Source organism: Adiantum capillus-veneris, chromosome 18 (genome assembly GCF_014529385.1).
Source record: "Adiantum capillus-veneris isolate H3 chromosome 18, ASM1452938v2, whole genome shotgun sequence".
Lineage (NCBI taxonomy): Eukaryota > Viridiplantae > Streptophyta > Polypodiopsida > Polypodiales > Pteridaceae > Adiantum > Adiantum capillus-veneris.
Genome location: NC_140948.1, coordinates 63,913,304 through 63,933,128, shown reverse-complemented (window position 1 = coordinate 63,933,128; position 19,825 = coordinate 63,913,304). Strand labels below are relative to the sequence as shown.

At 46.1% G+C, this 19,825-nt stretch overlaps 1 pseudogene; it reads right to left on the bottom strand.

The window, feature by feature from the left end:
• Positions 1 to 16,466: 16,466 nt before the first annotated feature.
• LOC147435771 (uncharacterized) lies at positions 16,467 to 19,579 on the bottom strand (annotated as a pseudogene).
• Between the last annotated feature and the right edge of the window lie 246 nt (positions 19,580 to 19,825).

The window sequence follows — 19,825 nt, the reverse complement described above, 5'->3', positions numbered from 1 at the left end:
AATTGGCATGTTGGGGAATGTGTGAGAGAAATGAAATGAAATGATATATTAACGTCTTCAAAAGGCCAAAATGACCTATGAGACCATCAGATACAAAATGGTGAATCTAATACAACGTCTGAAATACAAGTACAAAAAGTACTGAAAGTAAAAATGAAAACTGAAAATGAGTGTGAAATGTGAAATGTGAAAATGTAGAATAGGCTCTCAATGACAATCTGGGTGTCGTGCTAGAATGCCTCTGATCCTCTATTGAAGTCTCCGTCGATGGAGTGTGCTCCTGTGTCTCGGTCGTGGTCGTCTCGATCTCCCGAGCTCAGTCGCCCTGTCAATGAGGGTGCCTCTCGTATGAATGCAGGTACAACCCTGTGCTGGTGGTTGGTCTCTTGGCTCCCTCGATCCAAAGAAGTCTGTGATCTGTCTCTGTGTGAGTGTCGTGCTCCATGTCTCCTCAACAGACTATCTCTATGTCGGTGTAGCTCAAGTAGATATAAGCCAAGGCATCTCTGATCCCGATACCTCATGACTCTATCTAGGGGTCCAAAACCCTCCCTGAATAAGCAATGGAAACGCCCTCGTATCTCATAATATACAGTGCAGTGGCATATGTAGTGTAGCTCTGTCTCTGGCTCTCTACCGCATAGTTGACATATCCTAGACTCCGGCGGTATCCCTCTGAATCTACCCGTCTCAGTCTCCAGCTGGTGTGAGGATGTGCGAATCTGACCAATAGCACATCGCAGACCATGAGACAAATGAGTGTCCATGTAGCTCCGACGAGTCACAAACCCATCTCCCGAAAGTTGGAGAAGGTGCTCTTTGTAAAAAGCCATCTTCGTGCCCAACTCCTGCATCGTCTCTACCCATGTCCTCCTGGTGTCCAACTGTATTAGATCCTGCCGAATGAGTCTAGTGATCTCCGTCCGTGTGACTGGCAGGGAGGGTGCATCTAGGGAATACTGAAAAGGAGACAATCTATCCATGCTGAGACCATGCCTCTGAAACCATGAGGTCATCTGCGCATACCAACATGATGCATCTCCTTGCATCGCTAACTATCTAGAAGACTCAAGAGCCAATCTAGTATATCTGCCTCTATGTGTATCCCATAGACTGTGCATAAAGGACACTGATCTAGTAAGAGCCTCAATCTCAATAGGAGGGGCGGCTACCTCCGCTCGAATAATCGCATGTGGTATGGAGGCCTTGGCTCTAATCATCCGGGATATCATAAATATTAAGGGTCTCTCCATGCTCCTCCAACTGTCATGATTCACACATGGTCCCCAAACTTGGACCCCATAAAGCATAGCTAAAGCAACCAAAGTATCAAAGAGCCATAGCTTTGTTCGTGGTTCTTGAAACTGAACCTGCGAACACATCCTCTCTAGCCCTCCCAATGCCGCATAGGCTCTGGACAGTCTAGTCTCTGCTGCTCTCCTCAAAGTAAACCTCGGTCCCGTGAATACCACCCCCAGATATGTATATTCATTTGTGTACTCCACAGTGTCCTGACCAAATACGAGTGTAGGTGCCGATCTCTTGACCCACTGTGGTGTGGTGTTAAACACCATAACCTTGGTTTTACCAAGGTTCACAGACAGTCCACTATCCTCTACAAAGTTGTGCAATGCATCTAACTGTCTCTGCATGCCCTCTGGTGACTCTGATATCAACACAATATCATAAGCATATAATAATAAAGGGATCCATGTCCCTGCTAGCTGAGCGCCTCTGTCACCCTCTCTGTCAATGTAGTTAGAGACCTCATCTACAAACATACCAAAAAGTGTAGGGGACAAAGGACACCCCTGCTTCACTCCAATAGTGGAATGAACAATGTCAGAAATCCCCTCAAGAGTGCATACCTGGCCAGTCACACTGAGCCGTATAAAGCCATGATCCCCCATATGATCTCTGTGGGTACTCCCAACTTCAGTAGCCTGTGCATCAATCTGGCCCTCGGCACATTGTCAAATGCTTTGCGGAAGTCCACAAAGCAACAATACATCCGTCTCCCATGTGCCCGACCCTCCTCAATAATGGCTCTGAGTGTAAGAATATGGTCCAAAGTGGAGAAACCCCTCCTGAATCCAGCTTGTCCTGCTGCTCGTATGCCCTCAATTTCTGCCCATTTACTTAGTTGTTGTTCAAAGAATGGATGCATACAACCGTGCCAATGTGTGCCCTATTGTAATAGTACGGTAGTTCCCTGGCACAGTGGGGTCCCCTACCTTGAAGAGAGGTACAATAGTAGATAATCTCCGAGACTCGGGTAGTCCCTCACACATGACACGGTTAAACAACCGCGCAAGAACCTCTAAAAGTAAATCTCTAGCATGTATCAAGTGCTCTGCCACCAAACCATCATGATCATATGCTCTCCTAGTCCTCATCCTGTCAATGGCGTTCTTCACCATCTCAGTGGTAAAGAATGTACTAGTGGCTGGACATGGTTCTAGAGGGTCTGGTAATGGTGGTTGCCGAGGTACTGTATATAATGATGCTGCATACTGACCCCAAATCTCGGGAGAGGTAATCACTGGAGGAGGTGAGTGCTCATGGAAGAGACGCCGGGCCTCACTTGAATCTCGACTCAAAAAGAGCTGATACAAATCACATTCCATCTGGGCTAAAAAGGCCCGCTTCTTCCGTCGCACTAAGCGCAGAAGGGCAATCTAAGACTGTCTATATGTAATGACTCCAAGTATAAGCTCGCTCTGAATCTGAACTCTCATCTCTCTGCATTCCTCATCATACCAACTATTCTGAGGCATGTTCCCAGAATGTCTTCTCTGATCTGGTTGAGTGTGTGGGTATGCCTCTGCTGCAGCCCCATGCAAGATCTCCGTCAATAAAGTGGTGATCTCTTCCACTGTATATACAGGCTCGACTGCCCACATCCGTTTGTAAATTTCTTCCACATAAACTGAATCCGTCTTTGGTGTAAAAGTATACCGTGTGTGTGCAATCCTCCGTGGTGTCTAAGAGGCACTATACTGGAAAGAGACTGAAAAAGTCAGGAGAGCATGGTCCATTGCTACTCCAACAGGCCTAAGACCCACACTAAGATCCTGAATATTAGAGATGAAGCTCGGTGAAGTCATGACATAGTCCACCGTACTGGCCCCATGTCTGTGTGGAAAGCATGTGAATCCCCAAGACAAAGGAAAAATCTCTAGACCATTAAGTATGGCCAGACCATGCGTAGTCGTCATCTCCATGAGGTATCTCCCATACTCTGTGTGCTCTCTATCCTGTGAGTGTCTATCAAGTCCCATCTCCGATATATCCATCTCTCTAAGCATCTCCTCCAAGGTATCATAAAATACCGTTTGGGAGTTGGCCGTCCTGGCATTAAAGTCTCCCAAGAGAATGATATCTCCATCTCTAGAGAACTCCCATATGTCATCATCAAGTATAGAGAAAGGGGATTGCCCTCTAGGTGAGGTATAGACTGATGTGCTAGGGGGAAAGTAACATATAGCAATGTATAAGAATCTACCTGTCTCAGCTCTCAATCTCACCCACATGTATCTCGCCTGGTCATCTCTCCGGACAATCTGTAATAGCGGCTGCAACTCCTCCTTGAATAAGACTGCTACCCCTCCTGAACCTCGACTCCCATGTTGGGATCTAGCGTCTGGCCGACAAGCTCTCTCCCATAAATAACCAGTCACATCGACTGTCCAGATTTTTGATGTGTCTCTGAGTAAAAGACAATGTCTCTATCTCTGAAGCTATCCTCAAAGGCACCCACATCCAGCCTATATGATCCATTACAATTCCATACCGCCATCCGGAGTGTGGTCCCATATGTCTCGCACCGTCATGCTGTGCGTTTTTCCAAAACCACTACTTTCCCTCCTCTATAAAAGGCAATTTTTCCCTTCCCCCTTGCTGCCTTGATCTCTGGCATCAACTCTTGCATATGTGCTATTTGTGCTAAAGTAAGGTCATCCCCCATAAATATTCCAGTTTTCTTAAGTGCTGGCCTCTTCTTCAGGAATTCCTTCCTTGTTTCCAAAGTCGGGAAACGCAAAATAAGTGCTTTCTCTTTGACGTTTCCCTTCTCATCCACTCCCTTCTTTCCTACTCTCCAAGCACCTGTGTGCATAGGTTCCGGGATGCCCATGCGCTGCAAGAGTTCCTTCACTTCGTCTTCTACATTCTCGGTGTCTTTGATACCAAGAATACGCACATGGAGGGCTCTAGTCCTCCTCTTTTGTTCCTCCTCAATGGTCATATTGATGATGGTAGAAGTCTGTGCGGCTTCTGGCATCCGGGTCTTCCCTTTCTTTGCACCTTCAATCCATTTTTCTACTTCGTCAACTTTATCCTGTGTTTTAGAAAGGCGCTCCTCCCATGAGGAAGCCTCTTTCGAGTTTAGTTCTTCCCCTTCGCGCAGAGTTTTCACCTACTCCTTAATATCTTCGAGCTCTTTTAACATCGAGGGCTGATTTCCCCCTTCCGTTTTGGGCATAATTTTGCAAGCTGCAAGTTCCCCTTTAAGCTCTTCAATCACTGCATCTTTTTCCTTCATGCACTTTTCCACATTGGTTTTCCAAGATTCAAAGCTTGCAATTGCCTCATCCAACTTTTTCTGCATAATACATTCCATTACATTCACTTCTGCCCGCATTAGAGCCTGCATCTCCCCTTTCACAGATAGATACATCTCATCATGCTTACCAAGCATCGCTTTATCGAATTCTTTCCTCATATCTGCATACATAGAATTCTTATAACTCTCTGCGTTTGCGTACATCTCTTTCCTAATGTCATCTCTCATAAAGCTGAGCTCAGATTTAATCATCACTTGAACCCTCTCCATCATTAAATCATCTTGGATTCTGACGGTTTTCCCTGCCCGCAATGAGCTTGGCGAGAGTATGCTATCTCTGTTCCTCCTCTTGAATGTCGCTTTCATTTTTTGTGAGGTGGTGAAGCCACTTGCATCACCATCCTCGACTGGTTGGTCCATCCAAGAGAGAAGAACAAAGCAAGCACTGAGTCAAGGCCCTCACCAGCAGAGGTCTGGCCTCCGCCCTCGTCACCAAGTCCTCGCCCTCGTCTTGGCTGTCTTGACTGCTCTCGTCCTCGCCCTGGTAGGCTGGTCTCGTCTCGTCGCCCTTGGCTCTTCTAGCCCTCGCCCTTGGTAGATAGCTAGCTCTCGCCCTTGGCAGCAGCTCGCCCTCGTCCTTCACCCGGTTAGGGCCCTCGTCCTCGCCCTTGGCAAGCTGCTCGCCCACACACACACACACACACACACAAATGAAATGAAATGTTTATTAACGTCTACAAAAGACCTATGAGACCAATACATCACATCCTCATCAGGTGTGTCAAAGTATCTAATACAAAAATAAAGTATTGAAGTAAAAGCTGAGCCACTAGAAAGGGGGGGGGGGGGGGGGGGGGGGGGGGGGGGGGTTATATAAGAGCAGCGTGTTGAGCTCGAAATGGCTGGTGTAGGAGAGGTGCCCTACTAGGCATGGTCCTATCCTTTGTCATCACATGAACTCTCTCATGGGTCTCTGCATCACGATATCAATCTCCTGCTCTGTGAGGAACCTCGTAGGTGTTAGGTGCAGCGGAATGAATGTTGTATTTTCTCAAGATTAGTGATCTTTATTGCTCAAGGTTCCTTTTAGTTCTTTAGGGAAAGAGAGAGCTTTCCGTCTTATGGAGAATGCTATGATCACGAACAAAGTGAGTGGATATTGTGCGTGCAAGTGAATAAAACTGAGAGAAGGAGAGAGAAGACATACGACACCCGAGAGTTTGTAAAACCCTCCTCCGAAGGCCCCACTCTCATCGGCGAGAGTGGTCTACTTTGATTGCACAAAGGTGTACAATGCGTATGCAATGGACTATGCCGATGACGACGACGGTGGTGACGACGACGACTTGATGGCTGAAATCTGAGATCTTCTAATCGCTGAATTCTGGGACTGTTTCGGTGGCTGAAAATGACTGTTTTATGGCTGTTTTCATGGCTGGAAATGACTGTCTTAGTCGGGGCTGAATTGATGATCAAAACCGCTGAATGACCTGCTCTTTAGGCTGCGTTTTTGGAGATGTTTCCTTGGCTGAAAACGCTGGCACAGCAGGTTAAAAACGCTGAATCTGGGGGTCTATTCCATGCTGAAAACGCTGCAATGGGCAGCAGTTGTTAGCGTTAGTAGTTTGCTGAATTGCTGAAGAAAACGTTGATCATGGGCTGAAGTAGCAAAACGCTGAGATCTGTTGTTGGGTTGGCTGGCGTTGTTGGCAAGAAAAACGCTGGGCTGAATGGTACTGTAGGAACTGTCGCCAAAAGGGGGAAGGTTCAAGACGAGGCTGATGCTGTGAAAAACGCCAAGGGCTAGGAAAGGATGGCGATGGATCTTGATGTTCAGGGGGGTACTGCTGAGAAGTTGCCTGTTGAGAGGGAAGCTCCTGCTGCGTCTTCTGCCAGAAAGTGCTAACTTGGGTTTGCTTATATATTAACTTAGCAGAATTGCCCTACCTACTTTTGTTGAAAAGTCACTTAAAAATAATAAGTGAAAATAACCAAAAAATAGGAAAATAGGCTAAATGCACAGGAAAATTTCCCTAACTGATGCTAATGGATTCTGATGGGAATTCCGATGATCATGCTGTGTGCAACCGGAGGATATGCATCTATGCTAAGTGGCTGGGCATCCACGGTCTACGAATAGACTCACAATAGTGTCAGATCACTGCTAATCTAAACTGACTGAACTGACTGAACCCTGTTGTGGTGTAGCTTGTCCACGGACACATAGGGTTGGGATGTGTCACGTGACATCCCCTCCTTTTCAAAGTGAGGTACTGGTACCGAACTGTATGGCGTCGAGGGAGATCGCCAACAGCATCCGGAATCCTGGAAGGGACTCTTCGCCGGCCCACTCTGATGTGTGGGTCGTGCGGTACTTGAACTTCATAAAGGTCTGCAACGCTTGCTTCTTTGGGCCACGCCGAAAGCGACTCAAAGTCTTCTGAATCTCCGTCCTTGCTTCAACTTCTTCTAGAGTCGTGCTTCTTTCATCTTCAAGAATCTCCATGGCTGAAAATTCCTGAAACCATCTCCAACACAAAATCATGAATATACCCATTCCATGTAAAGTGAAGGAAAAGAATCTTGTCTTCTCTAAAGACTGCGTATGCAAAGTAGATGAACATATAGATGGAGTGACAATCCGTTCATCAAACACATACAAACAGCGAGGTCGAATCCTTTTTGTTTGATCAAAATCAATCAACGGTGGCAAATCACTATGGAAATGCCCATGCTTGGTGCTCATACTATCATGTGCTCTTTCGGAAACTGTATCATGCCAAGGAAGAAACATGGAATGCGACTTCCTTACATACAAACTTTTCAACTTTTCATGAACAATCCGCATACATTCGTGCGCATCCATGAGAGAAACGTGCTCAACATACAATATGTCATGCCTAGGAAAAGGGATCACATAACGATGCTGACTAAAATACAGGAAACCTTCACGAATGAAACACTCGAACAATGCGTGCGTATCAATCATGCGAACACATAATACTTCCTGTGATGGCTCTTTGGACCAAGGCTCGAGAGCCAAGATCGCTTCTTCCAGATCTATCAAATCTTCTTGTGAGGGATTTGTGGACCTCGGCTCGAAAGCCAAGATCGATTCTTGGTGATTGATCGAATCTACAACGAGGTTAGCTTCGCTAGAAAAAGCAGTAACTAACACATCATCCTTGTGAACAATCACATCATGCTTGTCTTTTCCATCCAAATCATCATGCAAATCATTATCCTTCAAATCATCATGCTTCTCATAATCATGCAAGTCCTGTGTATCATGCTGTGGAGAAAAAGAGATTGAGAGAATCTCCTTATCCCGAATCCTTTCAACCTTGTCCTGCATATTAGCAATGAGAGATGGAGAAGGAGCAATGTCCACTCCATGAAAGACAGTAGGAGAATCACTTTTGGCATTGAGAGTTAAAGTGTTAGCCTCAAAATCAATGAGAGCGTTAGTCTCACGAAACCATCGAATGCCCAAAATCATATCACATCCTGAGAGAGGAGAAACAACAAATCTTCTAGTGAAGGCAGTCTGTTGAGTTGCAAACAACACATCAAGGCACTCCTCCGTGATGAGAGCGTCCATACCAGGACGAAAGCCAGAGACCTCGATAGGAGATCTCGAACTAACTTCGAGACGGGCTCTCTCAACAAGAGAGGAACTGATCAAATCATGCATACTACCTGGGTCAAACAATATAACAAAACGGTGCCCTGACGTACGACCATAACATTTAATGAGAGAATCATCAATGGGAGGGTCCTGAGAAACTTTGGGCACAATCGTGTTATCATTCATTGCATTGACAGATGTAGTGGGTGTTGTGGGTTCTTTAGATTCATTCGACTCAAGCTTAGGACATGTTCTTTTTATGTTACCCTTAATGTGACAATGAAAACAACGACCTTCCTTAGAATAAGTGCTTTGTTCTTCCGAAGTGATGTATCCTCCTACAATTCCTTGTGCTACCTTTTCATCTGGAGTAAGCTTAGGTTTAGCAATTGTGTTAGCCTTACCCTTAGATTCATTGGAAGAATTCTTTATTGAGATACTGTTGGAAGATCGTTAAAAGAGTTATCATTCTTACCGTGCTTACCGTTCTGAGGAGTCTGCGAAGTCTGCGAGGTACTTGTGGAAGTCTTGTTCTCCTAAGGCTTTCCCTTGTTGTGCTTCATCTCCTGTGCGAGAGCAATTGCTACCACCTTGTTAAGATCGATTGGATCGAGTATCTCGACATCGTACTTGATATACTTGTCCAATCCAAAGAGAAAAGCCTCTTTGCGCTCATCATCCGACATGCGTAGTTGGATACCTAGCTACAAAACACGATTAGAAAAAGACATAACCGGCATACCATTTTGCTTGAGAGCGCGTCAATCGTCCTTCAATCATGCAAGGTACTGAGGTGGCATAAACCACGCCTTGAGCTTGTCTTGGCGTGACATCGTCGGCTACCTCTAGGTGCACGGCTAGCTGTGCCTCTTGCCATGCGTGGTACCAATTTATGGCATCACCGGCAAGATACATAGTTGCCGTCAAAACTTTGCTATTTCCTGTTTTCTTAGTTGTCGCAAAATAAGCATTAAATTGATGCAACCAAGAATGAATCACTGTAGCATCCATCTTACCGTCATACTTATTGAAAATCAACTTTTCTGTAACTGGATGGTTGGAATCTGCAGCGTGGCTTGCGCCACTTGACGAACTTCCACGATCTTTGGGTGGTTCGGTCTTCGAGGCTAGGATGTGGGAAATAAATTCTTGATGACGAATCTCCCTTTGAGCCTCTTGTTCATCGCGCTCGCGTTCAAAAGCAAGTCGATTTTCTTCTTGTTTTGCGGCAAGAGCAAGACGATTTGCTTCTTGTCTATCCATCATGGCCATCATCTGCTTGACCACTGCCTCCATAGGGTTTGGCGTAGATGGCAAAGAGGGAGGGTTGAAGAGATCATCTCTGGGTGGGAACGAGTCTTCGTCGCCTCTCTCATGCTCATCACCTATATGCGAAGTATCCATTCCGCTTCGGGTGACGACCATGCACTATGATCTTGGGGTCTTAAGCTCGCGAGGAACTTGGGTTCTTGAGGGTCTTCAGGTTCTTGAGATCCTTGATTCGTGAGAATCTTGGGTTCTTGAGGATCTTGAGGTTCTTGAGGTCCTTGATTCGTGAGAATCTTTGGTTCTTGAGAATCTTGAGGTTCTTGAGGTGTTCTTTTGCTTGCAAATCGCGTTGGAGAAGGATCTTCTCTTCACCCGAGTTCTACCCTTTTCTGCGGGCGTACCCCTTGGCGGCCTTGCACTCACACCAAGGTTGCTTTTTCCCACCTCACGTCGATTGGCCGGCCGCTAAGTGCACGGTCCGCTCTCAATGAGTAAAAAGAGACACAAGGGGAGGCTGGACAAGCCCTTCTTTCTTGCGATTCCTGTCACTCTTCAACAAAACACAATTAGGAATCGCCACGCCCAAGTAAACTTTGGTTCGTGCGATCGCAACAAGCAAAAAAAAAAAATTGTGGTTCTTTCCTTGACTAATGCAGAACACTTCCAAAGCTCTGATACCAATGTTAGGTGCAGAGGAATGAATGTTGCATTTTCTCAAGATTAGTGATCTTTATTGCTCAAGGTTCCTTTTAGTTCTTTAGGGAAAGAGAGAGCTTTCCGTCTTATGGAGAATGCTATGATCACGAACAAAGTGAGTGGATATTGTGCGTGCAAGTGAATGAGACTGAGAGAAGGAGAGAGAAGAGATACGACACCCGACAGTTTGTAAAACCCTCCTCCAAAGGCCCCACTCTCGTCGACGAGAGTGGTCTACTTTGATTGCACAAAGGTGTACAATGCGTATGCAATGGACTATGCCGATGACGACGACGGTAATGACGACGACAACTTGATGGCTGAAATCTGAGATCTTCTAATCGCTGAATTCTGGGACTGTTTCGGTGGCTGAAAATGACTCTTTTATGGCTGTTTTCATGGCTGAAAATGACTGTCTTAGTCGGGGCTGAATTGATGATCAAAACCGCTGAATGACCTGCTCTTTAGGCTGCATTTTTGGAGATGTTTCCTTGGCTGAAAACGCTGGCACAGCAGGTTAAAAACGCTGAATCTGGGGGTCTATTCCATGCTGAAAATGCTGCAATGGGCAGCAGTTGTTAGCGTTAGCATTTTGCTGAATTGCTGAAGAAAACGCTGATCATGGGCTGAAGTAGCAAAAGGCTGAGATCTGTTGTTGGGCTGGCTGGCGAAGAAAAACACTTGGCTGAATGGTACTGTAGGAACTGTCACCAGAAGGGGAAGCTTCAAGACGAGGCTGATGCTGTGAAAAACGCCAAGGGCTAGGAAAGAATGGCGATGGGATCTTGATGCTGAGGGGGGTACTGCTGAGAAGTTGCCTATTGAGCGGGAAGCTCCTACTGCCTCTTCTCCCAGAAAGTGTTAACTTGGGTTTGCTTATATATTAACTTAGCAAAATTGCCCTACCTACTTTTGTTGGAAAGTCACTTAAAAATAATAAGTGAAAATAACCAAAAAATAGGAAAATAGGCTAAATGCACTGGAAAATTCCCCTAACTGATGCTAATGGATTCCGATGGGAATTCCGATGATCATATTGTGTGCAACCAGAGGATATGCATCTATGCTAAGTGACTGGGCATGCACGGTCTACGAATAGACTCACAAAAGTGCCAGATCACTGCTAATCTAAACTGACTAAACTGATTGAACCCTGCTGTGGTGTAGCTTGTCCACGGACACATAGGGTTGGGATGTGTCACGTGACAGTAGGAGTCGCTCTGTGTCTCCCAATGATAGCCTGAATACGTCGATGGTAGACAGAACGGCGGCGTAATCTACGGGGAGGCCGTGGGCGTCGGGATCTGCTAATCTCTGTGGCTCTCTCTAGCAGAGTCCCGCGTGATGCGAGTCGGGCTGTCGTGTAGTCTGCTGCCTGAGGGAGGCCACTCTGGAAGTAGTCTGTGACTGGCCTCTGGATGGCCCCCCGCCTAGAGTACCTCATCCTCTGCAGTAAGTCCTCTCTGTGTCGCCGTAATTCCAACAGGAAAAGCCCAAGACATCTCTGATCACTGTAATCCATCACCCTAGACAAGGGTCCAAAGCCATCTCTGAAGAGAGAATGGAAACGTCCCCTAATCTCATAATACACTGGACATCGGTTGATATAGTGCTCCTCCGTCTCTGGCTCAATGTCACAGAGCTCGCATATCCGCTTCTCTGCGGGTGTCGAAGAGTATCTCCCTGTGTCTATATGTAGCTGATGAGAGGAAGTGCGGAGCTGACCTATCACGCATCAGAGCCCGTGCGAGAGGTGTGAGTCCATGTAACTCGGCCATACCACGAAACCATCCTCGGAAGTGTGAAGAAACTGCTCTCTATAAAAAGCCATTTTCTTTCCCAACTCCTGAGGGGGGTTCAGCCAGGTCCTCTGTGTATCGAGCTGTGTAAGATCCTGTCTGACTATCCTGTTGATCTCCGGTCGAGTCAGTGCGAGCGATGGTGCGTCCAGGGAGTACTGAAAAGGTGCCAATCTGTCCATCGGGAAACCATGTAACTGAAACCACACTGACATCTGTGCATACTAACATCTGGAGTCGCCTCCCAAAGCTAGTTGGCGGGATGATTCGAAGGCCAATCTAGCGTAGCGATGAGATGGCAAATCCCACAAGCCATGTACATACATAACTGACATGGTAAGTGCCTCAACCACCATCGGAGTAGCTGCCAATTTTGCTCTAACAATCTCATGGGGTGTTGCTGCCTTGCAACGGAGCAGCTTGGAGATCATAGTGACAAGTGGTTTCTCCATCCCCCTCCACCCGTCAGAGGTTTCTCCAGATCGCATGCGGTGATCAAGACTAGGTCCCTAGATCTAAACTCCATACAACAGTGTGGATGTCACCAGCGTATCAAACAGCCATAGCTTAGTTCGGGGCTCTTGGAACTGTACTAATGAACACATCTGTTCCAAATGTGCAAGGGCTGCATATCCTCGTGTAATTCTAGCGGTTGCTGCCTCTCTCATGGAGAAGGAGGGTCCTGTAAAGACAACCCCTAAGTAAGTGTAGTTCTCAGCCAGCTCCACCTCTTCTTCACCATATAGAAACATTGGCGCTGATAGCCCTTCTGGTGATCCGGAAATGAGCACAAGATCATATGCACATAACAGAAAGGGTATCCAAGTCCCTGATAACAGTGCACCTCTGTCTCCATCTCTGTCAATATAATCTGAAAACTCATCAATATACATGCCAAAGAGAGTAGGGGAGAGTGGACAACCCTGTTTCACTCCAATGTTAATAATCTCTGAAAGGCCTTCAGTTGTGCGCACTCTACCTGTTACTGTCTCGTATAGTGCAAGGATACCCATGTAATCTCACTTGGGACATCAAGATCATACAGTCTACGCATCATCCTTGCTCTAGGCACTATGTCGAAGGCTTTGTGGAAGTCGACAAAGTAACAATAGATACGTTGCCCACGAGCTTGACCTTCCTCAATGATGGCTCGAAGAGTAAATATGTGATCAAGGGTAGCAAAGCCTCTTCTGAATCCAGCTTGCCCACGTGCTCTTACACCCTCTTTCTCTACCCATCGACCGAGCTCATGTTCAAGCACAGAAGCATAAAGCTTAGCCAATGTATGACATATCATAATTGTGCGATAGTTACCAGGTGATGTAGGATCCCCCGTCTTGAAAATCGGCACAATAATGTTAGAGCTCCAACTCTCGGGGAAGCCCTCAACTACGGCTCTGTTAAACATGTTTGCCAGCAAGCGTGCCAAAGTACCTTGTGCATGCTGCAAATGTTCAGCAGCCAGCCCCTCATGGTCATATGCTCGGCCTGTGTGTAATCTATCAATGGCTGCATGCATCATGCTCTCAATAAAGAATGCACATGTCTGAGGACGGGCCCCCGAGGGCAATGGTAAAGGGGGCTGATCTGGTACCGTATCTAAACTAGTCGCATACTACCCCCAAGTCTCTGTAGAGGTAATGGGTATGGGAGCTCGCAGCCATGCTTCTTTGGAGTCCCGACTTAAAAACAACTCATACAACTCCTGCTCAAGGCGGGCTAGAAAGGTGCGCTTCTTTCGCCTTACAAGCGTCGAAAAGTTATTTGTGGCTGTCTATGTGTAATGATCCCTGTCGCTACCTCTCTACAAAGTTTGGTCCTCATCTCTCAACATTCATCATCGTACCAGCTATTTCGGGGTCTAGTAACCTTACTTTCTCTTCCCGTACTACGAGAGTGGGGAAAGGCTGTATTTGCGGCTGCATGGAGAGCACCTGTAAGTTGTTGCGTCAACTCTGTCAAAGAAACATTGGGGTCCACTATTGATAACAATCTGAAAATTTCAGATGTGTATACCTCTTCAGTTTTCTTTGTAAAGTGATATCTGGGATATGAATGACCCTGTTGGGTAGGCATGGAGTGCATAGAGTAGCGACAATCTAGCGTAAAGGACAAATAAGCATGATCAATAGCAGCCCCAATAAGCCTCGGTGACACTGAAAGCTCCCGAATGCGTGGGATGATGTCAAGCGGTGTAAGTATATAGTCCACCGTACTAGAGCCATTACGGTGCGTATAACATGTGAACCCTCCTGAGTGTGGCCATCTGGCTATGCCATTAAGAATGGCTAGTCCATGCGTAGCCCCCATCTCTAAAAGATAAATGCCATAAACTGTGCATATCCCTTTATCTTGCGAGACTCTCTTAATCCCGAGATCCACATTATCATATTCTCGAAAATCAGCCGCAGAGGTTTCAAAAAAGGAAGCTTGCAACGATTCTGTCCTTGCATTAAAGTCATTTCCATTTGAGAATAATGCACTATGTCCTCATCCATGATCGCATATGGGGACTACCCGTTTGGGCATTGTTGTGGTTTCAAAAGGCAAGGTTAAAGAAGCGTAAGGGGAGTGAACGGTTGTTTCCAAAGCTGAGTATGCGCTATTATGGGCCTTTTCAAGTGACAGATAATATCAGCGATGTTAGCTATAGGCTGAAATTGCCTGACAGTTGGAAGATTCACAATGCTTTCCATGTGAGTCTTCTTATTAGACCCTTCGTGGGAGATGTGCCAGAGGATATGCCAGCTAAGGATGAGCCTGAAGTTGAGGAACTTGATGAAATCTTGATTCCTGAACAAATACTGGCACATAGGGAAAGAAAAGTAAAAGGAAAGGTTGCTAGACGCTACTTGGTGAGGCTCAGGAATTATCCACCTATGGATGCTAAGTGGATGGAAGAAGGTGAACTTGCAGAGTCACCTAATGTATTGACACTATACCTTTAAGTATTTGGTTTGCAACCTACCTCAACCCCAAACATCTCAAAGGAGCAACGAACTGTCAATGTGACAAATGCTCATGGAAGAGATGATGTACACGCTACCACTTCTTGTGTCCATATTGGAATCAGTGCTTTAGAAATAAGTTGTCAAGAGTACACTGATAACTTCTATGAAATGAATACATGTTGTAACTGCATTAGAAAATGTTGGTTTGTTATGCCGTATGTTACTCGATCGGACATGTACTTGGAAGTTGACTCTATGAGACAGCAATGATGAAGTGTGACTATTTCCACCGAGTCATTGGAACAGGTTTCACAGATTTGAGCATACATGTGTTAACAATATGTCGACCGTAAGTATGTATGTGTCATACATGTGTTGACAAGGTGTTCAATACACCACCTTAGCTGTAAGCATGTATGGCAATCATGCAAACGATGACGTTGTGAAGCGCAAGCGGAACAAAACACCAATGCCTCTATAGCCTCTATGGCAACACCACACCGTCGGAAAGAAACAACCTAAACGCCACTGAAAGCATCTGTAATAACTACCTGGTAAAGAGATTGAAAGGCCTCAAGCCTTACACAGAACTCTTGCCGGCTGTATAGCTGCCCGGCTCAGCAGAAATTCACATAAGTCTGTACATAAGAGGGTGAGCTCCCTCAACCTTGAGTAGCCCTCAGCATAACTTCACAAAACAAGCAGCCATACAAGGCTGAATTCACTACCAAAGAGTCCCACAGCCATGCGTACATAAGAGCTGCCAAAGTCCACAATCATGTACATAAGGGATTGAGCATATAATCAAGCGCCCAGACAGCATATGTAAAATGCCTGCCACAAGCTTCAAGAAGGCTGATCTGCAGTCCTACAAAACATGGGTTCTCGGACCAAAATCCTCATTGAAAGCTTCTCAGCTGAATAGCCTCAGTGGGCAGCCCAAACTGTACAGGCAAAGCAACTCATGCCCTACTCAACAAAAGGCTTCTACGCTCTTCCTTACGAACCTGCTGTGCAAGGTTGTACACACAAGAAAAAGGCTATTATGTCCTATTCTTGCAGTCGGGTGTAGCGACCTGCTCATAAACATCTGTCTCCAAAAAGTATATGCGATGCCCTAAGAACCTATGTGTGTCGCTCTCTGAAATGATACCTACATGTATTTCCTCAATTCCTGCAAGTGTTTTTTCAGAGCCTGTGAGTTCGGATCTCTTGAATAGCTTGCAAATTTTCCCTTTTCCCAACTTTCACCTGCACCGGACTGCTTGCGTACATCAACACCCACAAACAGGCGCAATTTCCCTCCGTGCCTGTGTGTGTACAGCCCTCTGCTTGGTGGTTCTACCTCCACCCGACTGGCTCAGCTTCACAACTCCTCTATGCTTACTGATCCTCTTTCGACCAGGCTGTTCATCCACTAATCATGACTCTCTCTCTCTCTCTCTCTCTCTCTCTCTCTCTCTCTCTCTCTCTCTCTCTCTCTCTCTCTCTCTCTCAGCAAGGGCGGCTCCACGCTGCAGTTATGGCCGCTTTTTTTCCTCGTGATTGCCACCCTGCCCACAGGTTGCCACCCTATTTCTGATTAATGCCAGCAGCCTCCCTCCAAAACAGGCGCCCCCCCCCCTTTTCTCCGATTTGTGACAGTTGGGCCCGTGTTTACAGCCCTTCACGGCTCTGGTTTTCTCATCCCCCCATGCAGCCCACGTGCTGTACCCGCTCTCTTTTCAGAAGAAGGCACACCCCCTTATGGTTCGATGGCGGCTGTCCATAATTATAGTCGGCCATACGTTATATTTCCACATTTGCGCCAACCCTTAAGACAATGAACAGGCCAGAAGCTGCATAGAGATCGGCCACGAGAACATAAGCAGGCCCATCACATTTATTGAGTTCAACTGCCTGTTTAAAGGCCCATTCCCCTGTAGTTACATCTCCCCATTTCTGACAAGCGCCCAACAAAGCATGCCGAGTTGCAGAGAAATTAGGACAGGATACCTGTTGGATCAGTTCTCTGCCTTCTCAAGGTGCCCCAAACGCTCACAAAAATCAATCATGCAGGAATAACACTCGAAATTTGGTCTAAAACCATATTTGGTACCCATATCCATAAACAATGCATGACCCTCCTCAACAAGTCCTAAATGACTGCAAGCATTAAGAACACAAGAAAGCGTCGCAACATCTAGAAAGATGCCCTCACTCGGCATGCAATCGAAACAGTCTAGTGCTTCCTTCCCTTGGCCCTGTTGTGTGTATCCTACAATCAGTGCATTCCAAGCAGAAATGTCTCTTGAAGCGAGCTCCTGAAGCACACCTTGTGCCTTCGAGAGAGCACCACACTTGGCATACATAGCCACCAAGGCACAGCCGACGAAAGGGTTTGTTTCTAGTCCCCTCAACCTACACCAGCAAACAAGCATGACAAAATCAAGCCTTTGTACAGATGCTTCTACAAACTGCTTCCAAGGTGCAACACGCTATGCACACATGTACAAGAGGCGATGTGACAAGCATTTCCGTGTGAGAGATTAGCTTTCTACTCACGCAAAAAACCACCTGACATAGTTTGCCAACCCCCCCTAGTCTGCTAGAGCATTCATGCTCAGCAGCAACAATAGCAGATGCTCATAAGGTCCCACCGGGATCCCACACAAAAACACTTCGTATTCCATACATCAAAAACTTCACTAAGGCTCCACTTAGCTCCCATGACAAAACAATATATACGACACCTAGTAGCCTTGTACCAAAAAAACCATTAAGAAGTTTGCCATAGACCTGTAGGTGCATCATAAAACTTGCTTTTTGATTATTCTCTGCACAAAAATCCATATTTGGGCTAACATAGGGCGTATTGCACTCCACAGTCTTGAAAGCACCTGTATCATCATTATGGGCAAAAGAAGCAGCCTTCACAAGGCATTGAAAAGCAGTTATCCTTGCAAAGAGGCATACAAAGCCCTTGAATATTGGAAGCATCTGCACCAGCATCTTTTTCCTTTGGAGCATCTATAATGTCCGCAAGAGGTACTTCTTCATCCAACAGACAATCAAAAAACTCACAAGTAATATTCTCCGGCATACAAGTATCAAAAGAAGAAGAGAACGATACATGATCTGCTGCTTCAGGCATGAGGCTATCAAAAAACCCAATATCATCAACTCCATTATCAAAGAAACTCTCAACCTGTACCCCATCCTCGCATACACTCTCACCATCACAAAAACTCATAACCTCTTCAACTGAAGCATTCCCACTCTTCTCTGCTACTGGTTGCAGACATTTCTCATGAGAAACAAGACCTTGCTCTCCCTCTTGCTGTGATGCAAGCTCCAAAGCATCCTCATAGACAACATCATACATACCTTCCAAAACAGATAAACCACTTGCCTCTTCGTGCAGTACCCCCATATTATCTCCACCTGTTGAGAAGTCGCTCATGCTCTCTGTAGACTTTTCCTCATCATCAACACTTTCCCCACCATCACTACATGCAAAAGCTTCTTTGTCGCTTTCATAACTTACACCATCAAGTGTCACAATGCCAGCATGCATATCAAAACCAACCCTTTACGTGACAAGCATTCCTGAAATGCCGAAGTCTCCAAACTCTTCCAATACTGTGCCTGCAACTCTCTCCAAGACTCCACGAAAAGACCACCATTCTCAAAGTCACAAAAAAACTCTGGAGGATAATATAAAGCGAGGAAAAGAGCGCTTTTCATGCTTTGCCAACTCCATTGTGCCTCCTCAGATAACAGGGAATATAGGTAGCAGGCATAGTAAAGAAGCCCTTGCCATGCATAATTGGCTTGCAATTCATCGTCATAAATCCCCAATTGCATGCATTCTGACTCCACAAGGCGAAACCATGCCACTACATCCTCATTTCGACTACCTGTGAAGAATCGGCTTGTAGTCTTATCCATAGTGGATCAGCTGTTGCATATGACCATTGTAAACTGAAGGTACGTGAGCCCGATCCTGAGTGGGGCACCAAAACGATGTGAAGCACAAGCGGAACGAAACACTAATGCCTCTATAGCCTCTATGGCAACACCACACCGTCGGAAAGAAACAACCTAAACGCCACTGAAAGCATCTGTAATAACTACCTGGTAAAGAGACTGAAAGGCCTCAAGCCTTACACAAAACTCTTGCCGGCTGTATAGCTGCCCGGCTCAGCAGAAATTCACATAAGTCTGTACATAAGAGGGTGAGCTCCCTCAACCTGCGTAGCCCTCAGCATAACTTCATAAAACAAGCAGCCATACAAGGCTGTATTCACTACCAAAGAGTCCCACAGCCATGCGTACATAAGAGCTGCCAAAGTCCACAATCATGTACATAAGGGATTGAGCATATAATCAAGATCCCAGACAGCATATGTAAAATGCCTGCCACAAGCTTCAAGAAGGCTCATCTGTAGTCCTACAAAACATGGGTTTTCGGACCAAAATCCTCATTCAAAGCTTCTCAGCTTAATAGCCTCAGTGGGCAGCCCAAACTATACAGGCAAAGGAACTCATGCCCTTCTCAACAAAAGGCTTCTACGCTCTTCCTTACGAACCTGCTGTGCAAGGTTGTACACACAAGAAAAACGCTATTATGTCCTATTCTTGCAGTCGGGTGTAGCGACCTGCTCATAAACATCTGTCTCCAAAAAGTATATGCGATGCCCTAAGAACCTATGTGTGTCGCTCTCTGAAATGATACCTGCATGTATTTCCTCAATTCCTGCGAGTGTTTTTTCAGAGCCTGTGAGTTCGGATCTCTTGAATAGCTTGCAAATTTTCCCTTTTCCGAAATTACACCTGCACCGGACTGCTTGCATACATCAACACCCACAAACAGGCGCAATTTCCCTCCGTGACTGTGTGTGTACAGCCCTCTGCTTGGTGGTCTACCTCCACCCGA